The sequence below is a fragment of the Hydractinia symbiolongicarpus genome, chromosome 3, assembly GCF_029227915.1.
Source record: "Hydractinia symbiolongicarpus strain clone_291-10 chromosome 3, HSymV2.1, whole genome shotgun sequence".
Lineage (NCBI taxonomy): Eukaryota > Metazoa > Cnidaria > Hydrozoa > Anthoathecata > Hydractiniidae > Hydractinia > Hydractinia symbiolongicarpus.
Genome location: NC_079877.1, coordinates 30,320,342 through 30,340,237, shown reverse-complemented (window position 1 = coordinate 30,340,237; position 19,896 = coordinate 30,320,342). Strand labels below are relative to the sequence as shown.

Below are 19,896 nucleotides of genomic sequence, written 5' to 3'. Positions count from 1 at the left end.
GTTTTGCCTGATTGTGGGCGGAATTACCTGCACAGTCAAGCAGTTTTAGTGATCCTGTCCTGCATGCAAGCGAAACTTGTGAAACATCCTTTTTAAACGTTCGCGCTTTTTTCTAGGCAAAATAGTTAAGCGGAAATAAAAACGTTTGTTCGACATACTTTTTAAACATGTATGATTAGTTTACGGGAGCGAGATTCAAACTCGCGCACCCAAAGTGACTGGTGCCTAAAACCAGCGCCTTAGACCGCTCGGCCATCATGCCTATATTTTAAGAAATAAAATCCCCCGTAACAAAAAACTTCAAGTAAACCAAAAATGGCTTATGCTGACATTAGCAGGAAGGTTTTTGTTCTAACTAATTAACCTAAGATCCGAAGTCCTAAGTCTGTCCGTTGACAAGTAAACTTTGACAAGTGCACATTGCGTGGGTACAATAATGAAACGCCGAAAATTATACTCTTGTGGGTTAAATGTTAAAAATTATGCAATTATCTAGAAATATGTTGAACATGACTGTAAGAACGTTTCATTCGGACAATCGCTCTTAACAACCTGTAAATCGAAATCTCCTGTCGTTTAAGCGCTTTAGATCTCTGTTTCGAAAAATAAACGAAATTTTCCGCAAAATCAAGTGGTACAAGTGACATTTTTCCCCAATGCGACAAAGACTTGTTAATTATACTTTTTTTCTAAAATTTGCGTCTTTCTCGGGACGAAGTTTTTAAGCGTAATCAATATTATCTGTCCCAGGATATTTCCGGACATGCGATATAAGATGACAGGAGCGAGATTCGAACTCGCGTCACCGATGTGACCAGCGCCTTAGACCGCTCGGCCATCCTGCCCGGTTTTTCAAATACATAATGTGGACGAGAGTGCAAGGAAAATAGTATTTACGCGTATTTAAGCAGTAGATGACATGTAAAAATGACCGAAATATATGGAATATTGAAATAAGTAAGTGACGCAAAATAATACATTGATACCCAACCAGCTCTGCCCATTCCATTGCAAGTGTATTCGTCCCGTGAATTTTCATCAATTTAGAGAGTTTTGCCTGATTGTGGGCGGAAATACCTGCACAGTCAAGCAGTTTTAGCGATCCCGACCTGCATGCAAGCGAAACTTGTGATACATCCTTTTTAAACGTTCGCGCATTTTTCTAGGCAAAATCGTTAAACGGAAATAAAAACGTTTGTCCGACGTACTTTTTAAACATGTATGATTAGTTTACGGGAGCGAGATTCGAACTCGCCCCCCCGAAGTGACTGGTGCCTAAAACCTGCGCCTTAGACCGCTCGACCATCATGCCTATATTTTAAGAAATAAAATCCCCCGTAACAAAAAACTTCAAGTAAACCAAAAATGGCTTATGCTGACATTAGCAGGAAGGTTTTTGTTCTAACTAATTAACCTAAGATCCGAAGTCCTAAGTCTGTCCGTTGACAAGTAAACTTTGACAAGTGCACATTGCGTGGGTACAATAATGAAACGCCGAAAATTATACTCTTGTGGGTTAAATGTTAAAAATTATGCAATTATCTAGAAATATGTTGAACATGACTGTAAGAACGTTTCATTCGGACAATCGCTCTTAACAAGCTGTAAATCGAAATCTCCTGTCGTTTAAGCGCTTTAGATCTCTGTTTCTAAAAATAAACGAAATTTTCCGCAAAATCAAGTGGTACAAGTGACATTTTTCCCCAATGCGACAAAGACTTGTTAATTATACTTTTTTTCTAAAATTTGCGTCTTTCTCGGGACGAAGTTTTTAAGCGTAATCAATATTATCTGTCCCAGGATATTTCTGGACATGCGATATAAGATGACAGGAGCGAGATTCGAACTCGCGTCACCGAAGTGACCAGCGCCTTAGACCGCTCGGCCATCCTGCCCGGTTTTTCAAATACATAATGTGGACGAGAGTGCAAGGAAAATAGTATTTACGCGTATTTAAGCAGTAGATGACATGTAAAAATGACCGAAATATATGGAATATTGAAATAAGTAAGTGACGCAAAATAATACATTGATACCCAACCAGCTCTGCCCATTCCATTGCAAGTGTATTCGTCCCGTGAATTTTCATCAATTTAGAGAGTTTTGCCTGATTGTGGGCGGAAATACCTGCACAGTCAAGCAGTTTTAGCGATCCCGTCCTGCATGCAAGCGAAACTTGTGATACATCCTTTTTAAACGTTCGCGCATTTTTCTAGGCAAAATAGTTAAACGGAAATAAAAACGTTTGTCCGACGTACTTTTCAGACATGTATGATTAGTTGACAGGAGCGAGATTCAAACTCGCGCCACCGAAGTGACTGGTGCCTAAAACCAGCGCCTTAGACCGCTCGGCCATCCTGCCTTTGTTTTAAGATATAAAATCCTCGTCCCAAAAAAGTTCAAGTAAACCAAAAATGGCTTATTCTGACATTAGCAGGAAGGTTTTTGCTCTAACCAATGAACCTAAGATCCGAAGTCCTAAGTCTGTCCCTTGACAAGTAAACTTTGACAAGTTCACATTGCGTGGGTACAATAATGAAACGCCGAAAATTATACTCTTGTGGGTTAAATGTTAAATATTATGCAATTATCAAGAAAAATGTTGAACATGACTGTAACACCGTTTCATTCGGACTATCGCTCTTAACAAGCTGTAAATCCAAATCTTCTGTCGTTTAAACGCTTTAGATCTCTGTTTCGAAAAATATACGAAATTTTCCGCAAAATCAAGTGGTACAAGTGACATTTTTCCCCAATGCGACAAACACTTATTAATTATACTTTTTCTAAAATTTGCGTCTTTCTGGGGACGAAGTTTTTAAGCGTAATCAATATTCTCTGACCGAGGACATTTCCGGTCATGCGATATAAGATGACAGGAGCGAAATTTGAACTCGCGCCACCGAAGTGACTGGTGCCTTAAACCAGCGCCTTAGACCGCTCGGCCATCCTGCCCGGTTTTTCAAATACATAATGTCGACGAGCGTGCAGAGAAAATAGTATTTACGCGTATTTTAGCACTAGATGACATGTAAAAATGACCGAAATGAATGAAAAATTCAAATAAGTAAGTGACGCAAAATAATACGTTGATACCCAACCAGCTCTGCACATTCCATTGCAAGTTCATTCGTCCCGTGACTCTTCATCAATTAAGAGAGTTTTGCCTGATTGTGGGCGGAATTACCTGCACAGTCAAGCAGTTTTAGTGATCCCGTCCTGCATGCAAGCGAAACTTGTGAAACATCCTTTTTAAACGTTCGCGCTTTTTTCTAGGCAAAATAGTTAAGCAGAAATAAAAACGTTTGTTCGATATACTTTTCAGACATGTATGATTAGTTGACAGGAGCGAGATTCAAACTCGCGCCACCGAAGTGACTGGTGCCTAAAACCAGCGCCTTAGACGGCTCGGCCATCCTGCCTTCTTTTTAAGATATAAAATCCCCATCCCAAAAAAGTTCAAGTAAACCAAAAATGGCTTATTCTGACATTAGCAGGAAGTTTTTTGCTCTGACCAATTAACTTAAGAATCGACGTCCTAAGTCTGTCCATTGACAAGTAAACTTTGACAAGTTCACATTGCGTAGGTACAATAATCAAACGCCGAAAATTATACTCTTGTGAGTTAAATGTTAAATATTATGCAATTATCAAGAAAAATGTTTAACATGACTGTAAGACCGTTTCATTCGGACTATCGCTCTTAACAAGCTGTAAATCCAAATCTCCTGTCGTTTAAACGCTTTAGATCTCTATTTCGTAAAATAAACGAAATTTTCCGCAAAATCAAGTGGTACAAGTGACATTTTTTCCCAATGCGACAAACACTTATTAATTATACTTTTTCTCAAATCTGCGTCTTTCTGGGGACGAAGTTTTTAACCGTAATCAATATTCTCTGTCCGAGGACATTCCCGGTCATGCGATATAAGATGACAGGAGCGAGATTCGCACTCGCGCCACCGAAGTGACTGGTGCCTTAAACCAGCGCCTTAGACCGCTCGGCCATCCTGCCCGGTTTTTCAAATACATAATGTCGACAAGCGTGCAGAGAAAATAGTATTTACGCGTATTTAAGCACTAGATGACATGTAAAAATGACCAAAATGTATGAAAAATTCAAATAAGTAAGTGACGCAAAATAATACGTTGATACCCAACCAGCTCTGCCCATTCCATTGCAAGTTCATTCGTCCCGTGACTTTTCATCAACTTAGAGAGTTTTGCCTGATTGTGGGCGGAAATACCTGCACAGTCAAGCAGTTTTAGCGATCCCGTCCTGCATGCAAGCGAAACTTGTGATACATCCTTCTTCAATGTTCGCGCATTTTTCTAGGCAAAATGGTTAAGCGAAAATAAAAACGTTTGTCCGACGTACTTTTCAGACATGCATGATTAGTTGACAGGAGCAAGATTCGAACTCGCGTCACCGAAGTGACTGGTGCCTAAAACCAGCGCCTTAGACCTCTGGGCCATCCTGCCTTATTTTTAAGATATAAAATCCCCGTCCCAAAGAAAAACAAAAAAAGTTCAAGTAAACCAAAAATGGCTTATTCTGACATTAGCAGGAAGTTTTTTGCTCTGACCAATTAACTTAAGATTCGACGTCCTAAGTCTGTCCATTGACAAGTAAACTTTGACAAGTTCACATTGCGTAGGTACAATAATCAAACGCCGAAAATTATACTCTTGTGGGTTAAATGTTAAATATTATGCAATTATCAAGAAAAATGTTTAACATGACTGTAAGACCGTTTCATTCGGACTATCGCTCTTAACAAGCTGTAAATCCAAATCTCCTGTCGTTTAAACGCTTTAGATCTCTATTTCGTAAAATAAACGAAATTTTCCGCAAAATCAAGTGGTACAAGTGACATTTTTCCCCAATGCGACAAACACTTATTAATTATACTTTTTCTCAAATCTGCGTCTTTCTGGGGACGAAGTTTTTAAGCGTAATCAATATTCTCTGACCGAGGACATTTCCGGTCATGCGATATAAGATGACAGGAGCGAAATTCGAACTCGCGCCACCGAAGTGATTGGTGCCTTAAACCAGCGCCTTAGACCGCTCGGTCATCCTGCCCGGTTTTTCAAATACATAATGTCGACGAGCGTGCAGAGAAAATAGTATTTACGCGTATTTAAGCACTAGATGACATGTAAAAATGACCGAAATGAATGAAAAATTCAAATAAGTAAGTGACGCAAAATAAAACGTTGATACTCAACCAGCTTTGCACATTCCATTGCAAGTTCATTCGTCCCGTGACTCTTCATCAATTAAGAGAGTTTTGCCTGATTGTGGGCGGAATCACCTGCACAGTCAAGCAGTTTTAGCGATCCCGTCCTGCATGCAAGCGAAACTTGTGATACATCCTTTTTAAACGTTCGAGCATTTTTCTAGCCAAAATGGTTAAGCGGAATGAAAACGTTTGACCGACGTACTTTTCAGACATGTATGATTAGTTGACAGGAGCGAGATTCGAACTCGCGCCACCAAAGTGACTGGTGCCTAAAACCAGCGCCTTAGACCGCTCGGCCATCCTGCCTACTTTTTAAGATATAAAGTCCCCGTCCCAAAAAAGTTCAAGTAAACCAAAAATGGCTTATGCTGACATTAGCAGGAAAGTTTTTGCTCTAACCAATTAACCTAAGATCTGAAGTCCTAAGTCTGTCCGTTGACAAGTAAACTTTGACAAGTTCACATTGCGTAGGTACAAAATGAAGCGCCGAAAATTATACTCTTGTGGGTTAAATGTTAAAAATTATGCAATTATCAAGAAATATGTTGAACATGACTGTAAGAACGTTTAATTCGGACTATCGTTCTTAATAAGCTGTGAATCGAAATCTCCTGACGTTTTAACGCTTTAGATCTCTGTTTCGAAAAATAGACGCAATTTTCCGCAAAACCAAGTGATACAAGTGCCATTTTTCCCCAATGCGAGGAAGACTTTTTAATTATACTTTTTTTAAAATTCGAGACTTTCTGGGAACGAAGTTTTTAAGCATAATTAATATTCTCTTTCCGACGACAGTTCCGGACATGCAAGATAAGATGACAGGAGCGAAATTCGAACTCGCGCCACCGAAGTGATTGGTGCCTTAAACCAGCGCCTTAGACCGCTCGGCCATCCTGCCCGGTTTTTCAAATACATAATGTCGACGAGCGTGCAGAGAAAATAGTATTTACGCGTATTTAAGCACTAGATGACATGTAAAAATGACCGAAATGAATGAAAAGTTCAAATAAGTAAGTGACGCAAAATAATACGTTGATACCCAACCAGCTCTGCACATTCCATTGCAAGTTCATTCGTCCCGTGACTCTTCATCAATTAAGAGAGTTTTGCCTGATTGTGGGCGGAATCACCTGCACAGTCAAGCAGTTTTAGCGATCCCGTGCTGCATGCAAGCGAAACTTGTGATACATCCTTTTTAAACGTTCGAGCATTTTTCTAGCCAAAATGGTTAAGCGGAATGAAAACGTTTGACCGACGTACTTTTCAGACATGTATGATTAGTTGACAGGAGCGAGATTCGAACTCGCTCCACCAAAGTGACTGGTGCCTAAAACCAGCGCCTTAGACCGCTCGGCCATCCTGCCTACTTTTTAAGATATAAAGTCCCCGTCCCTAAAAAGTTCAAGTAAACCAAAAATGGCTTATGCTGACATTAGCAGGAAAGTTTTTGCTCTAACAATTAACCTAAGATCCGAAGTCCTAAGTCTGTCCGTTGACAAGTAAACTTTGACAAGTTCACATTGCGTAGGTACAAAATGAAGCGCCGAAAATTATACTCTTGTGGGTTAAATGTTAAAAATTATGCAATTATCAAGAAATATGTTGAACATGACTGTAAGAACGTTTCATTCGGACAATTGCTCTTAACAAGCTGTAAATCCAAATCTCCTGTCGTTTAAACGCTTTAGATCTCTGTTTCGAAAAATAAACGAAATTTTCCGCAAAATCAAGTGGTACAATTGACACTTTTCCCCAATGCAACAAAGACTTGTTAATTATACTTTTTCTAAAGTTGCGTCTTTTTGGGGACGAAGTTTTTAAGCGTAATCAATATTCTCTGCGATATAAGATGACAGGAGCGAGATTCGAACTCGCGCCACCAAAGTGACTGGTGCCTTAAACCAGCGCCTTAGACCGCTCGGCCATCCTGCCCGGTTTTTCAAATACATAATGTCGACGAGCGTGCAGAGAAAATAGTATTTACGCGTATTTAAGCACTAGATGACATGTAAAAATGACCGAAATGAATGAAAAATTCAAATAAGTAAGTGACGCAAAATAATACGTTGATACCCAACCAGCTCTGCACATTCCATTGCAAGTGTATTCGTCCCGTGACTCTTCATCAATTAAGAGAGTTTTGCCTGATTGTGGGCGGAATTACTTGCACAGTCAAGCAGTTTTAGCGATCCCGTCCTGCATGCAAGCGAAACTTGTGATACATCCTTTTTAAACGTTCGCGCATTTTTCTAGGCAAAATAGTTAAGCGGAATAAAAACGTTTGACCGACGTACTTTTCAGACATGTATGATTAGTTGACAGGAGCGAGATTCAAACTCGCGCCACCAAAGTGACTGGTGCCTAAAACCAGCGCCTTAGACCGCTCGGCCATCCTGCCTACTTTTTAAGATATAAAGTCCCCGTCCCTAAAAAGTTCAAGTAAACCAAAAATGGCTTATGCTGACATTAGCAGGAAAGTTTTTGCTCTAACCAATTAACCTAAGATCTGAAGTCCTAAGTCTGTCCGTTGACAAGTAAACTTTGACAAGTTCACATTGCGTAGGTACAAAATGAAGCGCCGAAAATTATACTCTTGTGGGTTAAATGTTAAAAATTATGCAATTATCAAGAAATATGTTGAACATGACTGTAAGAACGTTTAATTCGGACTATCGTTCTTAATAAGCTGCGAATCGAAATCTCCTGACGTTTTAACGCTTTAGATCTCTGTTTCGAAAAATAGACGCAATTTTCCGCAAAACCAAGTGATACAAGTGCCATTTTTCCCCAATGCGAGGAAGACTTTTTAATTATACTTTTTTTAAAATTCGAGACTTTCTGGGAACGAACTTTTTAAACATAATTAATATTCTCTTTCCGACGACAGTTCCGGACATGCAAGATAAGATGACAGGAGCGAAATTCGAACTCGCGCCACCGAAGTGATTGGTGCCTTAAACCAGCGCCTTAGACCGCTCGGCCATCCTGCCCGGTTTTTCAAATACATAATGTCGACGAGCGTGCAGAGAAAATAGTATTTACGCGTATTTAAGCACTAGATGACATGTAAAAATGACCGAAATGAATGAAAAGTTCAAATAAGTAAGTGACGCAAAATAATACGTTGATACCCAACCAGCTCTGCACATTCCATTGCAAGTTCATTCGTCCCGTGACTCTTCATCAATTAAGAGAGTTTTGCCTGATTGTGGGCGGAATCACCTGCACAGTCAAGCAGTTTTAGCGATCCCGTCCTGCATGCAAGCGAAACTTGTGATACATCCTTTTTAAACGTTCGAGCATTTTTCTAGCCAAAATGGTTAAGCGGAATGAAAACGTTTGACCGACGTACTTTTCAGACATGTATGATTAGTTGACAGGAGCGAGATTCGAACTCGCGCCACCAAAGTGACTGGTGCCTAAAACCAGCGCCTTAGACCGCTCGGCCATCCTGCCTACTTTTTAAGATATAAAGTCCCCGTCCCTAAAAAGTTCAAGTAAACCAAAAATGGCTTATGCTGACATTAGCAGGAAAGTTTTTGCTCTAACCAATTAACCTAAGATCCGAAGTCCTAAGTCTGTCCGTTGACAAGTAAACTTTGACAAGTTCACATTGCGTAGGTACAAAATGAAGCGCCGAAAATTATACTCTTGTGGGTTAAATGTTAAAAATTATGCAATTATCAAGAAATATGTTGAACATGACTGTAAGAACGTTTCATTCGGACAATTGCTCTTAACAAGCTGTAAATCCAAATCTCCTGTCGTTTAAACGCTTTAGATCTCTGTTTCGAAAAATAAACGAAATTTTCCGCAAAATCAAGTGGTACAATTGACACTTTTCCCCAATGCGACAAAGACTTGTTAATTATACTTTTTCTAAACTTGCCTCTTTTTGGGGACGAAGTTTTTAAGCGTAATCAATATTCTCTGCGATATAAGATGACAGGAGCGAGATTCGAACTCGCGCCACCGAAGTGACTGGTGCCTTAAACCAGCGCCTTAGACCGCTCGGCCATCCTGACCGGTTTTTCAAATACATAATGTCGACGAGCGTGCAGAGAAAATAGTATTTACGCGTATTTAAGCACTAGATGACATGTAAAAATGACCGAAATGAATGAAAAATTCAAATAAGTAAGTGACGCAAAATAATACGTTGATACCCAACCAGCTCTGCACATTCCATTGCAAGTTCATTCGTCCCGTGACTCTTCATCAATTAAGAGAGTTTTGCCTGATTGTGGGCGGAACTACTTGCACAGTCAAGCAGTTTTAGCGATCCCGTCCTGCATGCAAGCGAAACTTGTGATACATCCTTTTTAAACGTTCGCGCATTTTTCTAGGCAAAATAGTTAAGCGGAATAAAAACGTTTGACCGACGTACTTTTCAGACATGTATGATTAGTTGACAGGAGCGAGATTCAAACTCGCGCCACCAAAGTGACTGGTGCCTAAAACCAGCGCCTTAGACCGCTCGGCCATCCTGCCTACTTTTTAAGATATAAAGTCCCCGTTTCAAAAAAGTTCAAGTAAACCAAAAATGGCTTATGCTGACATTAGCAGGAAAGTTGTTGCTCTAACCAATTAACCTAAGATCCGAAGTCCTAAGTGTGTCCGTTGACAAGTAAACTTTGACAAGTTCACATTGCGTGGGCACAATAATAAAGCGCCGAAAATTATACTCTTGTGGGTTAAATGTTAAAAATTATGCAATTATCAAGAAATATGTTGAACATGACTGTAAGAACGTTTCATTCGGACAATTGCTCTTAACAAGCTGTAAATCGAAATCTCCTGTCGTTTAAGCGCTTTAGATCTCTGTTTCGAAAAATAAACGAAATTTTCCGCAAAATCAAGTGGTACAAGTGCCATTTTTCCCCAATGCGACAAAGACTTGTTAATTATACTTTTTCTAAAATTTTCGGCTTTCTGGGGACGAAGTTTTTAAGCGTAATCAATATTCTCTGTCCGAGGACATTTCCGGTCATGCGATATAAGATGACAGGAGCGAGATTCGAACTCGCGCCACCGAAGTGACTGGTGCCTTAAACCAGCGCCTTAGACCGCTCGGCCATCCTGCCTGGTTTTTCAAATACATAATGTCGACAAGCGTGCAGAGAAAATAGTATTTACGCGTATTTAAGCACTAGATGACATGTAAAAATGACCAAAATGTATGAAAAATTCAAATAAGTAAGTGACGCAAAATAATACGTTGATACCCAACCAGCTCTGCCCATTCCATTGCAAGTGCATTCGTCTCGTGACTTTTCATCAATTTAGATAGTTTTGCCTGATTGTGGGAGGAATTACCTGCACAGTCAAGCAGTTTTAGTGATCCCGTCCTGCATGCAAGCGAAACTTGTGAAACATCCTTTTTAAACGTTCGCGCTTTTTTCTAGGCAAAATAGTTAAGCGGAAATAAAAACGTTTGTTCGATATACTTTTTAAACATGTATGATTAGTTCACGGGAGCGAGATTCGAACTCGCGCCACCGAAGTGACTGGTGCCTAAAACCAGCGCCTTAGACCGCTCGGCCATCATGCCTATTTTTTAAGAAATAAAATCCCCGTCTCAAAAAAGTTCAAGTAAACCAAAAATGGTTATGCTGACATTAGCAGGAAGATTTTTGTTCTAACCAATTAACCTAAGATCCGAATTGCTAAGTCTGTCCCTTGACAAGTAAACTTTGACAAGTTCACATTGCGTGGGTACAATAATGAAACGCCGAAAATTATACTCTTGTGGGTTAAATGTTAAAAATTATGCAATTATCAAGAAAAATGTTGAACATGACTGTAAGAACGTTTCATTCGGACTATCGCTCTTAACAAGCTGTAAATCCAAATCTCCTGTCGTTTAAACGTTTTAGATCTCTGTTTCGAAAAATAAACGAAATTTTTCGCAAAATCAAGTGGTACAAGTGACATTTTTCCCCAATGCGACAAACACTTATTAATTATACTTTTTCTCAAATTTGCGTCTTTCTGGGGACGAAGTTTTTAAGCGTAATCAATATTCTCTGTCCGAGGACATTTCCGGTCATGCGATATAAGATGACAGGAGCGAAATTCGAACTCGCGCCACCGAAGTGACTGGTGCCTTAAACTAGCGCCTTAGACCGCTCGGCCATCCTGCCCGGTTTTTTAAATACATAATGTCGACGAGCGTGCAGAAAAAATAGTATTTACGCGTATTTAAGCACTAGATGACATGTAAAAATGACCGAAATGAATGAAAAATTCAAATAAGTAAGTGACGCAAAATAATACGTTGATACCCAACCAGCTCTGCACATTCCATTGCAAGTTCATTCGTCCCGTGACTCTTCATCAATTAAGAGAGTTTTGCCTGATTGTGGGCGGAATTACCTGCACAGTCAAGCAGTTTTAGCGATACCGTCCTGCATGCAAGCGAAACTTGTGAAACATCCTTTTTAAACGTTCGCGCTTTTTTCTATGCAAAATAGTTTCGAACTCGAATAGATTCGAACTCGCGCCACCGAAGTGACTGGTGCCTAAAACCAGCGCCTTAGACCGCTCGGCCATCCTGCCTTTTTTTTAAGATATAAAATCCCCGTCCCAAAAAAGTTCAAGTAAACCAAAAATGGGTTATTCTGACATTAGCAGGAAGTTTTTGCTCTAACCAATGAACCTAAGATCCGACGTCCTAAGTCTGTCCCTTGACAAGTAAACTTTGACAAGTTCACATTGCGTAAGTACAATAATCAAACGCCGAAAATTATACTCTTGTGGGTTAAATAATAAATATTATGCAATTATCAAGAAAAATGTTTAACATGACTGTAAGAACGTTTCATTCGGACAATTGCTCTTAACAAGCTGTAAATCGAAATCTCCTGTCGTTTAAGCGCTTTAGATCTCTGTTTCGAAAAATAAACGAAATTTTCCGCAAAATCAAGTGGTACAAGTGCCATTTTTCCCCAATGCGACAAAGACTTGTTAATTATACTTTTTCTAAAATTTTCGGCTTTCTGGGGACGAAGTTTTTAAGCGTAATCAATATTCTCTGTCCGAGGACATTTCCGGTCATGCGATATAAGATGACAGGAGCGAGATTCGAACTCGCGCCACCGAAGTGACTGGTGCCTTAGACCAGCGCCTTAGACCGCTCGGCCATCGTGCCCGGTTTTGCAAATACATAATGTCGACAAGCGTGCAGAGAAAATAGTATTTACGCGTATTTAAGCACTAGATGACATGTAAAAATGACCAAAATTTATGAAAAATTCAAATAAGTAAGTGACGCAAAATAATACGTTGATACCCAACCAGCTCTGCCCATTACATTGCAAGTGCATTCGTCCCGTGACTTTTTATCAATTTAGAGAGTTTTGCCTGATTGTGGGCGGAATTACCTGCACAGTCAAGCAGTTTTAGCGATCCCGTCCTGCATGCAAGCGAAACTTGTGAAACATCCTTTTTAAACGTTCGCGCTTTTTTCTAGGCAAAATAGTTAAGCGGAAATAAAAACGTTTGTTCGATATACTTTTTAAACATGTATGATTAGTTCACGGGAGCGAGATTCGAACTCGCGCCACCGAAGTGACTGGTGCCTAAAACCAGCCCCTTAGACCTCTGGGCCATCCTACCTTATTTTTAAGATATAAAATCCCCGTCCCAAAAAAGTTCAAGTAAACCAAAAATGGGTTATTCTGACATTAGCAGGACGTTTTTTGCTCTGAACAATTAACTTAAGATCCGACGTCCTAAGTCTGTCCCTTGACAAGTAAACTTTGACAAGTTCACATTGCGTAGGTACAATAATCAAACGCCGAAAATTATACTCTTGTGGGTTAAATAATAAATATTATGCAATTATCAAGAAAAATGTTTAACATGACTGTAAGACCGTTTCATTCGGACTATCGCTCTTAACAACCTGTGAAGCCAAATCTCCTGTCGTTTAAACGCTTTAGATCTCGATTTTTTAAAATAAACGAAATTTTCCGCAAAATCAAGTGGTACAAGTGACATTTTTCCCCAATGCGACAAACACTTATTAATTATACTTTTTCTCAAATTTGCGTCTTTCTGGGGACGAAGATTTTAAGCGTAATGAATATTCTCTGCGATATAAGATGACAGGAGCGAGATTCGAACTCGCGCCACCGAAGTGACTGGTGCCTTAAACCAGCGCCTTAGACCGCTCGGCCATCCTGCCTTGTTTTGCAAATACATAATGTCGACAAGCGTGCAGAGAAAATAGTATTTACGCGTATTTAAGCACTAGATGACATGTAAAAATGACCAAAATGTATGAAAAATTCAAATAAGTAAGTGACGCAAAATAATACGTTGATACCCAACCAGCTCTGCAGATTCCATTGCAAGTTCATTCGTCCCGTGACTCTTCATCAATTAAGAGAGTTTTGCCTGTTTGTGGGCGAAATTACTTGCACAGTCAAGCAGTTTTAGCGATCCCGTCCTGCATGCAAGCGAAACTTGTGAAACATCCTTTTTAAACGTTCGCGCTTTTTTCTTGGCAAAATAGTTAAGCGGAAATGAAAACTTTTGTTCGATATACTTTTTTAACATGTATGATTACTTCACGGGAGCGAGATTCGAATTCGCGCCACCGAAGTGACTGGTGCCTAAAACCAGCGCCTTAGACCTCTGGGCCATCTTGCCTTATTTTTAAGATATAAAATCCCCGTCCCAAAAAGTTCAAGTAAACCAAAAATGGCTTATTCTGACATTAGCAGGAAGGTTTTTGCTCTGACCAATTAACTTAAGATCCGACGTCCTAAGTCTGTCCCTTGACAAGTAAACTTTGACAAGTTCACATTGCGTAGGTACAATAATCAAACGCCGAAAATTATACACTTGTGGGTTAAATGTTAAATATTATGCAATTATCAAGAAATATGTTGAACATGACTGTAAGAACGTTTCATTCGGACAATTGCTCTTAACAAGCTGTATATCGAAATCTCCTATCGTTTAAGCGCTTTAGATCTCTGTTTCGAAAAATAAACGAAATTTTCCGCAAAATCAAGTGGTACAAGTGCCATTTTTCCCCAATGCGACAAAGACTTGTTAATTATACTTTTTCTAAAATTTTCGGCTTTCTGGGGACGAAGTTTTTGAGCGTAATCAATATTCTCTGTCCGAGGACATTTCCGGTCATGCGATATAAGATGACAGGAGCGAGATTCGAACTCGCGCCACCGAAGTGACTGGTGCCTTAAACCAGCGCCTTAGACCGCTCGGCCATCCTGCCCGGTTTTTCAAATACATAATGTCGACAAGCGTGCAGACAAAATAGTATTTACGCGTATTTAAGCACTAGATGACATGTAAAAATGACCAAAATGTATGAAAAATTCAAATAAGTAAGTGACGCAAAATAATACGTTGATACCCAACCAGCTCTGCCCATTCCATTGCAAGTGCATTCGTCCCGTCACTTTTTATCAATTTAGAGAGTTTTGCCTGATTGTGGGCGGAATTACCTGCACAGTCAAGCAGTTTTAGCGATCCCGTCCTGCATGCAAGCGAAACTTGTGAAACATCCTTTTTAAACGTTCGCGCTTTTTTCTATGCAAAATAGTTTCGAACTCGAATAGATTCGAACTGGCGCCACCGAAGTGTCTGGTGCCTAAAACCAGCGCCTTAGACCGCTCGGCCATCCTGCCTTTTTTTTAAGATATAAAATCCCCGTCCCAAAAAAGTTCAAGTAAACCAAAAATGGGTTATTCTGACATTAGCAGGAAGTTTTTTGCTCTAACCAATGAACCTAAGATCCGACGTCCTAAGTCTGTCCCTTGACAAGTAAACTTTGACAAGTTCACATTGCGTAAGTACAATAATCAAACGCCGAAAATTATACTCTTGTGGGTTAAATAATAAATATTATGCAATTATCAAGAAAAATGTTTAACATGACTGTAAGAACGTTTCATTCGGACAATTGCTCTTAACAAGCTGTAAATCGAAATCTCCTGTCGTTTAAGCGCTTTAGATCTCTGTTTCGAAAAATAAACGAAATTTTTCGCAAAATCAAGTGGTACAAGTGCCATTTTTCCCCAATGCGACAAAGACTTGTTAATTATACTTTTTCTAAAATTTTCGGCTTTCTGGGGACGAAGTTTTTAAGCGTAATCAATATTCTCTGTCCGAGGACATTTCCGGTCATGCGACATAAGATGACAGGAGCGAGATTCGAACTCGCGCCACCGAAGTGACTGGTGCCTTAAACCAGCGCCTTAGACCGCTCGGCCATCCTGCCTTGTTTTGCAAATACATAATGTCGACAAGCGTGCAGAGAAAATAGTATTTACGCGTATTTAAGCACTAGATGACATGTAAAAATGACCAAAATGTATGAAAAATTCAAATAAGTAAGTGACGCAAAATAATACGTTGATACCCAACCAGCTCTGCCCATTACATTGAAAGTGCATTCGTCCCGTGACTTTTTATCAATTTAGAGAGTTTTGCCTGATTGTGGGCGGAATTACCTGCACAGTCAAGCAGTTTTAGCGATCCCGTCCTGCATGCAAGCGAAACTTGTGAAACATCCTTTTTAAACGTTCGCGCTTTTTTCTAGGCAAAATAGTTAAGCGGAAATAAAAACGTTTGTTCGATATACTTTTTAAACATGTATGATTAGTTCACGGGAGCGAGATTCGAACTCGCGCCACCGAAGTGACTGGTGCCTAAAACCAGCGCCTTAGACCTCTGGGCCATCCTACCTTATTTTTAAGATATAAAATCCCCGTCCCAAAAAAGTTCAAGTAAACCAAAAATGGGTTATTCTGACATTAGCAGGACGTTTTTTGCTCTGACCAATTAACTTAAGATCCGACGTCCTAAGTCTGTCTCTTGACAAGTAAACTTTGACAAGTTCACATTGCGTAGGTACAATAATCAAACGCCGAAAATTATACTCTTGTGGGTTAAATAATAAATATTATGCAATTATCAAGAAAAATGTTTAACATGACTGTAAGACCGTTTCATTCGGACTATCGCTCTTAACAACCTGTGAAGCCAAATCTCCTGTCGTTTAAACGCTTTAGATCTCGATTTCGTAAAATAAACGAAAATTTTCGCAACATCAAGTGGTACAAGTGACATTTTTCCCCAATGCGACAATCACTTATTAATTATACTTTTTCCCAAATTTGCGTCTTTCTGGGGACGAAGATTTTAAGCGTAATGAATATTCTCTGCGATATAAGATGACAGGAGCGAGATTCGAACTCGCGCCACCGAAGTGACTGGTGCCTTAAACCAGCGCCTTAGACCGCTCGGCCATCCTGCCCGGTTTTGCTAATACATAATGTCGACAAGCGTGCAGAGAAAATAGTATTAAGGCGTATTTAAGCATTAGATGACATGTAAAAATGACCAAAATGTATGAAAAATTCAAATAAGTAAGTGACGCAAAATAATACGTTGATACCCAACCAGCTCTGCCCATTCCATTGCAAGTGCATTCGTCCCGTGACTTTTCATCAATTTAGAGAGTTTTGCCTGATTGTGGGCGGAATTACCTGCACAGTCAAGCAGTTTTATTGATCCCGTCCTGCATGCAAGCGAAACTTGTGAAACATCCTTTTTAAACGTTCGCACTTTTTTCTTGGCAAAATAGTTAAGCGGAAATGAAAACTTTTGTTCGATATACTTTTTTAACATGTATGATTAGTTCACGGGAGCGAGATTCGAACTCGCGCCACCGAAGTGACTGGTGCCTAAAACCAGCGCCTTAGACCGCTCGGCCATCATGCCTATTTTTTAAGAAATAAAATCCCCGTCTCAAAAAAGTTCAAGTAAACCAAAAATGGCTTATGCTGACATTAGCAGGAAGGTTTTTGTTCTAACCAATTAACCTAAGATCCGAAGTGCTAAGTCTGTCCCTTGACAAGTAAACTTTGACAAGTTCACATTGCGTGGGTACAATAATGAAACGCCGAAAATTATACTCTTGTGGGTTAAATGTTAAAAATTATGCAATTATCAAGAAAAATGTTGAACATGACTGTAAGAACGTTTCATTCGGACTATCGCTCTTAACAAGCTGTAAATCCAAATCTCCTGTCGTTTAAACGCTTTAGATCTCTGTTTCGAAAAATAAACGAAATTTTTCGCAAAATCAAGTGGTACAAGTGACACTTTTCCCCAATGCGACAAAGACTTGTTAATTATACTTTTTCTAAAATTTACGTCTTTCTGGGGACGAAGTTTTTAAGCGTAATCAATATTCTCTGCAATATAAGATGACAGGAGCGAGATTCGAACTCGCGCCACCGAAGTGACTGGTGCCTTAAACCAGCGCCTTAGACCGCTCGGCCATCCTGCCCGGTTTTTCAAATACATAATGTCGACAAGCGTGCAGAAAAAATAGTATTTACGCGTATTTAAGCACTAGATGACATGTAAAAATGACCAAAATGTATGAAAAATTCAAATAAGTAAGTGACGCAAAATAATACGTTGATACCCAACCAGCTCTGCCCATTCCATTGCAAGTGCATTCGTCCCGTGACTTTTTATCAATTTAGAGAGTTTTGCCTGATTGTGGGCGGAATTACCTGCACAGTCAAGCAGTTTTAGCGATCCCGTCCTGCATGCAAGCGAAACTTGTGAAACATCCTTTTTAAACGTTCGCGCTTTTTTCTAGGCAAAATAGTTAAGCGGAAATAAAAGCGTTTGTTCGATATACTTTTTAAACATGTATGATTAGTTCACGGGAGCGAGATTCGAACTCGCGCCACCGAAGTGACTGGTGCCTAAAACCAGCGCCTTAGACCTCTGGGCCATCCTACCTTATTTTTAAGATATAAAATCCGCGTCCCAAAAAAGTTCAAGTAAACCAAAAATGGGTTATTCTGACATTAGCAGGACGTTTTTTGCTCTGACCAATTAACTTAAGATCCGACGTCCTAAGTCTGTCCCTTGACAAGTAAACTTTGACAAGTTCACATTGCGTAGGTACAATAATCAAACGCCGAAAATTATACTCTTGTGGGTTAAATAATAAATATTATGCAATTATCAAGAAAAATGTTTAACATGACTGTAAGACCGTTTCATTCGGACTATCGCTCTTAACAAGCTGTAAATCCAAATCTCCTGTCGTTTAAACGCTTTAGATCTCTATTTCGTAAAATAAACGAAATTTTCCGCAAAATCAAGTGGTACAAGCGACATTTTTCCCCAATGCGACAAACACTTATTAATTATACTTTTTCTCAAATTTGCGTCTTTCTGGGGACGAAGATTTCAAGCGTAATCACTAGTCTCTGCGATATAAGATGACAGGAGCGAGATTCGAACTCGCGCCACCGAAGTGACTGGTGCCTTAAACCAGCGCCTTAGACCGCTCGGCCATCCTGCCCGGTTTTGCAAATACATAATGTCGACAAGCGTGCAGAGAAAATAGTATTTACGCGTATTTAAGCACTAGATGACATGTAAAAATGACCAAAATGTATGAAAAATTCAAATAAGTAAGTGACGCAAAATAATACGTTGATACCCAACCAGCTCTGCCCATTCCATTGCAAGTGCATTCGTCCCGTGACTTTTCATCAATTTAGAGAGTTTTGCCTGATTGTGGGCGGAATTACCTGCACAGTCAAGCAGTTTTATTGATCCCGTCCTGCATGCAAGCGAAACTTGTGAAACATCCTTTTTAAACGTTCGCGTTTTTGCTAGGCAAAATAGTTAAGCGGAAATGAAAACTTTTGTTTGATATACTTTTTTAACATGTATGATTAGTTCACGGGAACGAGATTCGAACTCGCGCCACCGAAGTGACCGGTGCCTAAAACCAGCGCCTTAGACCGCTCGGCCATCATGCCTATTTTTTAAGATATAAAATCCCCGTCTCAAAAAAGTTCAAGTAAACCAAAAATGGCTTATGCTGACATTAGCAGGAAGGTTTTTGTTCTAACCAATTAACCTAAGATCCGAAGTGCTAAGTCTGTCCCTTGACAAGTAAACTTTGACAAGTTCACATTGCGTGGGTACAATAATGAAACGCCGAAAATTATACTCTTGTGGGTTAAATGTTAAAATTATGCAATTACCAAGAAAAATGTTGAACATGACTGTAAGAACGTTTCATCCGGACTATCGCTCTTAACAAGCTGTAATCCCCAAATCTCCTGTCGTTTAAACGCTTTAGATCTCTGTTTCGAATAATAAACGAAATTTTTCGCAAAATCAAGTGGTACAAGTGACACTTTTCCCCAATGCGACAAACACTTATTAATTATACTTTTTCTCAAATTTGCGTCTTTCTGGGGACGAAGATTTTAAGCGTAATCAATAGTCTCTGCGATATAAGTTGACAGGAGCGAGATTCGAACTCGCGCCACCGAAGTGAATGGTGCCTTAAACCAGCGCCTTAGACCGCTCGGCCATCCTGCCCGGTTTTTCAAATACATAATGTCGACAAGCGTGCAGAGAAAATAGTATTTACGCGTATTTAAGCACTAGATGACATGTAAAAATGACCAAAATGTATGAAAAATTCAAATAAGTAAGTGACGCAAAATAATACGTTGATGCCCAACCAGCTCTGCCCATTCCATTGCAAGTGCATTCGTCTCGTGACTTTTCATCAATTTAGATAGTTTTGCCTGATTGTGGGAGGAATTACCTGCACAGTCAA

At 39.7% G+C, this 19,896-nt stretch overlaps 20 non-coding genes across 20 annotated transcripts; all 20 read right to left on the bottom strand.

The window, feature by feature from the left end:
- Positions 1-2,280: 2,280 nt before the first annotated feature.
- Positions 2,281-2,362, bottom strand: Trnal-uag (transfer RNA leucine (anticodon UAG)). The gene has a single exon. It is a non-coding gene; the product is annotated as a tRNA-Leu (tRNA).
- Positions 2,363-2,873: 511 nt separating this feature from the next.
- Positions 2,874-2,955, bottom strand: Trnal-aag (transfer RNA leucine (anticodon AAG)). The gene has a single exon. It is a non-coding gene; the product is annotated as a tRNA-Leu (tRNA).
- Positions 2,956-3,933: 978 nt separating this feature from the next.
- Trnal-aag (transfer RNA leucine (anticodon AAG)) lies at positions 3,934-4,015 on the bottom strand. Its single transcript has one exon. It is a non-coding gene; the product is annotated as a tRNA-Leu (tRNA).
- A 385-nt stretch (positions 4,016-4,400) lies between these two features.
- Positions 4,401-4,482, bottom strand: Trnal-uag (transfer RNA leucine (anticodon UAG)). Its single transcript has one exon. It is a non-coding gene; the product is annotated as a tRNA-Leu (tRNA).
- A 988-nt stretch (positions 4,483-5,470) lies between these two features.
- Positions 5,471-5,552, bottom strand: Trnal-uag (transfer RNA leucine (anticodon UAG)). The gene has a single exon. It is a non-coding gene; the product is annotated as a tRNA-Leu (tRNA).
- Positions 5,553-6,528: 976 nt separating this feature from the next.
- Trnal-uag (transfer RNA leucine (anticodon UAG)) lies at positions 6,529-6,610 on the bottom strand. The gene has a single exon. It is a non-coding gene; the product is annotated as a tRNA-Leu (tRNA).
- Positions 6,611-7,096: 486 nt separating this feature from the next.
- On the bottom strand, positions 7,097-7,178 carry Trnal-aag (transfer RNA leucine (anticodon AAG)). The gene has a single exon. It is a non-coding gene; the product is annotated as a tRNA-Leu (tRNA).
- Positions 7,179-7,562: 384 nt separating this feature from the next.
- On the bottom strand, positions 7,563-7,644 carry Trnal-uag (transfer RNA leucine (anticodon UAG)). The gene has a single exon. It is a non-coding gene; the product is annotated as a tRNA-Leu (tRNA).
- A 976-nt stretch (positions 7,645-8,620) lies between these two features.
- On the bottom strand, positions 8,621-8,702 carry Trnal-uag (transfer RNA leucine (anticodon UAG)). Its single transcript has one exon. It is a non-coding gene; the product is annotated as a tRNA-Leu (tRNA).
- Positions 8,703-9,189: 487 nt separating this feature from the next.
- On the bottom strand, positions 9,190-9,271 carry Trnal-aag (transfer RNA leucine (anticodon AAG)). Its single transcript has one exon. It is a non-coding gene; the product is annotated as a tRNA-Leu (tRNA).
- Positions 9,272-9,655: 384 nt separating this feature from the next.
- Positions 9,656-9,737, bottom strand: Trnal-uag (transfer RNA leucine (anticodon UAG)). Its single transcript has one exon. It is a non-coding gene; the product is annotated as a tRNA-Leu (tRNA).
- A 511-nt stretch (positions 9,738-10,248) lies between these two features.
- On the bottom strand, positions 10,249-10,330 carry Trnal-aag (transfer RNA leucine (anticodon AAG)). Its single transcript has one exon. It is a non-coding gene; the product is annotated as a tRNA-Leu (tRNA).
- Positions 10,331-12,314: 1,984 nt separating this feature from the next.
- Positions 12,315-12,396, bottom strand: Trnal-aag (transfer RNA leucine (anticodon AAG)). The gene has a single exon. It is a non-coding gene; the product is annotated as a tRNA-Leu (tRNA).
- Positions 12,397-13,352: 956 nt separating this feature from the next.
- On the bottom strand, positions 13,353-13,434 carry Trnal-aag (transfer RNA leucine (anticodon AAG)). The gene has a single exon. It is a non-coding gene; the product is annotated as a tRNA-Leu (tRNA).
- A 977-nt stretch (positions 13,435-14,411) lies between these two features.
- On the bottom strand, positions 14,412-14,493 carry Trnal-aag (transfer RNA leucine (anticodon AAG)). The gene has a single exon. It is a non-coding gene; the product is annotated as a tRNA-Leu (tRNA).
- A 926-nt stretch (positions 14,494-15,419) lies between these two features.
- Trnal-aag (transfer RNA leucine (anticodon AAG)) lies at positions 15,420-15,501 on the bottom strand. The gene has a single exon. It is a non-coding gene; the product is annotated as a tRNA-Leu (tRNA).
- Positions 15,502-16,457: 956 nt separating this feature from the next.
- Trnal-aag (transfer RNA leucine (anticodon AAG)) lies at positions 16,458-16,539 on the bottom strand. Its single transcript has one exon. It is a non-coding gene; the product is annotated as a tRNA-Leu (tRNA).
- A 956-nt stretch (positions 16,540-17,495) lies between these two features.
- Trnal-aag (transfer RNA leucine (anticodon AAG)) lies at positions 17,496-17,577 on the bottom strand. Its single transcript has one exon. It is a non-coding gene; the product is annotated as a tRNA-Leu (tRNA).
- Positions 17,578-18,533: 956 nt separating this feature from the next.
- Trnal-aag (transfer RNA leucine (anticodon AAG)) lies at positions 18,534-18,615 on the bottom strand. The gene has a single exon. It is a non-coding gene; the product is annotated as a tRNA-Leu (tRNA).
- A 955-nt stretch (positions 18,616-19,570) lies between these two features.
- Trnal-aag (transfer RNA leucine (anticodon AAG)) lies at positions 19,571-19,652 on the bottom strand. Its single transcript is given in 2 exon segments — positions 19,571-19,605; positions 19,615-19,652. It is a non-coding gene; the product is annotated as a tRNA-Leu (tRNA).
- Between the last annotated feature and the right edge of the window lie 244 nt (positions 19,653-19,896).